This window comes from Porites lutea, chromosome 4, assembly GCF_958299795.1.
Source record: "Porites lutea chromosome 4, jaPorLute2.1, whole genome shotgun sequence".
NCBI classification, from domain to species: domain Eukaryota; kingdom Metazoa; phylum Cnidaria; class Anthozoa; order Scleractinia; family Poritidae; genus Porites; species Porites lutea.
Window position 1 is genome coordinate 26,728,610 of NC_133204.1, and position 3,021 is coordinate 26,731,630.

The 3,021-nt window shown below is 39.6% G+C and overlaps 1 non-coding gene across 1 annotated transcript; it reads left to right on the forward strand.

The window, feature by feature from the left end:
* The first annotated feature begins 2,566 nt into the window (after positions 1-2,566).
* LOC140936138 (5S ribosomal RNA) lies at positions 2,567-2,685 on the forward strand. The gene has a single exon (XR_012165359.1). It is a non-coding gene; the product is annotated as a 5S ribosomal RNA (ribosomal RNA).
* The last annotated feature ends 336 nt before the right edge of the window (positions 2,686-3,021 follow it).

The following is a 3,021-nucleotide window of genomic DNA, read 5'->3' on the forward strand; positions in this document are numbered from 1 at the left end:
CAAAGCCTAGTTGCATTGCTCCAGGGGTCAGTTGAATCAGATGATTCACCTGCGTCAGGTGGTGACGAAGAGGTAGGGGAACAAGCTCAGGCGGACAACTTTTCAGAGCCAATTAGACTTGAAGCTGGAAGGAGTAGGTCTGGAAGACCTGCAACCAGATATGTCCTCTAACAATCTATAATAGTTATTAAGCCAGGAAAAGCCATTAATGGGCTTGACACAGAAAAGTTGTTAAACTGTAGAACTTGTGGCTTGCATCATTTAATTTTTCTACTTCATGTAAAGCAGGTATTTTGCTATTGGTAATTGATCGTGATCCTCACTGTAACACACACAGAGTGAAAGAGGAAATTCACATAAGAGTACACTCACAACATCAACGGGAATAGCAGAATAGAAAGTCCAGAAGCTTGGTTGCCCTTAATCAAGAAACACAGCAATAGGAGATCCGTACGACAGCGGACCAGTGAGGCAAAAGCTCATACAAACAACGGAGTAAGAAATGCACCAATCTCAGCGGCTAATAATCGACCAACAAGAACCAGAGCTTGGAGTAATATAAGTTCACGTGTGACCAGTCGACGAAGACTATCAAGGCAAGGTCTTTAAGTGTTGCTTTTCTAATGAACACTTGAAGTACGCAGTTGAAATGTCGCGATCTACATCCTTAAGTGACTGAATCGTGAGACAAACGATTACACTTTATTAACATCAATATTGTAGACCAGTAACAGGCCGACGTGAAATAATTTGTGGTTGCAAGAGTCTCTTTGGAAATAAAACATTTATTACCCACCTGCACAGATCGGACATTGATTAACTGGACAAGTTATCTGGGCAAGTAGATGTTCGTACGCAACAGGAATTGGAGAGCTAGAGGAAGACCTTAGTTCAGAAGTACCTTACAGTGACATTTATTCACCCGGGGAACAACCAGCGCTAGCTGTGTTTGCTGTTTGACTAAAAATGTATTTATTCGAATTTTTTATCCAAAAATTTTGTATTTATTTGAATGCTTTCTTGTGATTGTCTTATAAACCTCCCAGTGGCCTTGCTAGTATTATCAACACTGAAAATAAACCTTGTAAATACTCTTGATGAACGTTACATCTGAAAAACTCAAGTTTCCGCCGCAAGATCTTTCAAGATGTACGATACTTGAAGTGGACTACTTTAAATGTGTAAATTAACAATAACTTACATTGTGTATCTTACTAAAGCTCCCGTTCATAAAAACCAGGTTTTATCATTTGTCTAGTATCGCCAAACATGATATTTAAAGTGTTTTAAATAGAATATTGCAGAAAAAGATGTTGACTCATATTGATCTTTAAACCTCTGATAGAACCTACAACTTGCACTAAAAATTAAAGTTAATGTTTTTCTCATCAGCTTATTTGAGCATGTTCTATATTCTATATTTGGAGTCTAAGTTAAATTTTGTGTGAAAACATGGATGGGATCAATTTTTTATCAGGGCTCAGGGATCAAAATTTTGGGGAAAATGGGGCTCAGGGATCAAAAAAACGGCAAGAAAATAGGGATCAATGGGTCCCGGATATACCATGTTACGACCGTGGCATTTGTTTAGCACTGCAGGGAAATTTCTTCAAAACGAGTTGTCATTTCTTTTTCTATTTAAAATCGTTCTGTAAAAGAGATTATTAAATTTAGTTTTAAGCTTATTTATGAGCAAGTCAAATCAATAAAGTAAAGCAGACTTGAGCTTAACTTACATTTGTAATAATTTGTAAAAACGTTTTCACCGGTTTCATCGATAAATTCAAGAAAAAAAAGTCAAAGCTTTTCAAAAACAACTTCGTCACCCTCTTCGTGTACGTCGGGAACAACTTGCATGATTATTTGTGAAGCTTCTTTGTTTGTTCCAACAGCAAACCGGAAGCCATTCTGCTCGAAACTTACGCCAGTTTCGAGTCGCAACCTCGGAGTAACTGCAGGTGAATCATTAAGAACATTGCATATTCACTGATTTAGTAGCCATTCAGAGCGCGCAAAAAATACTATCAAGGGTTTTAGTATATAAACTAAATATTACAGCATTGTAATTGGTATTTTCACTATGTACACAAGTTAATGGCTATTTCATATAACTACGTTGGCGAGGGACCACCTAAAAATAGCCTGTGTTGTAGAAATCCCCTTTCTGCCCTCCTCGCCTACCATTTTCCCTCTGTCTGCTCGCAAAAAATAGCCGGTTTTATTCTCTTTTCTTGTTAGTATTTTTTGAAACTATCCTAAAAGATTAGCCAAAGACACTGCAAATAACTCTGAACCAAACGAAGACAGGACAGCCCCTACAAAGATTGCCACACTCCCTAGTGTAGTTTCCTCTTTTCCACAAGGTCCATCCTTAGCATGGAATTGAAACTGTGATTCAGATTATTAACGCCATGAGCTTTTTATAGAGGAAAACATTTCACCGCAGTTCTGTTGTCAAACTATTTCCACCGGTTGCAGACGTCAGGGTTAGCCACTCAGTCCAGTACAGAAGCAAGAAGACGGAACTCAACTATTTGATCTTACCTTTCGGCCGCTTGCTCTCGTCGTCTACGACCACACCACAGGGGAAAAACCGGTTCCCATCCGAACACCGAAGTAAAGTCCTGTCGGGCGGGTCTAGTACCTTGGCGGGGGACCACCTGGGAATAGCCCGTGTTGTAGACATCTCCTTTTGCTCTTCTCGCCAACTATTTTTCTTCTGTCTGCTCGCGAGCTTTACGTGATTGTTTTTTTTTTCTCGTTTCTTGTTAGTGTTGTTTAAACTATCCTAAAAGACTAGCCAAAGGCACTGCAAATAACTCTGAACCAAACGAAGACAGGACAGCCCCTACAAAGATTGCCACACTCCCTAGTGTAGTTTCCTCTTTTCCACAAGGTCCATCCTTAGCATGGAATTGAAACTGTGATTCAGAGTATTAACGCCATGAGCTTTTTATAGAGGAAAACGGACACACGCTCCGGTAAAGACAGTCAAGATTCGCAACCGCCCATGCCCATTTG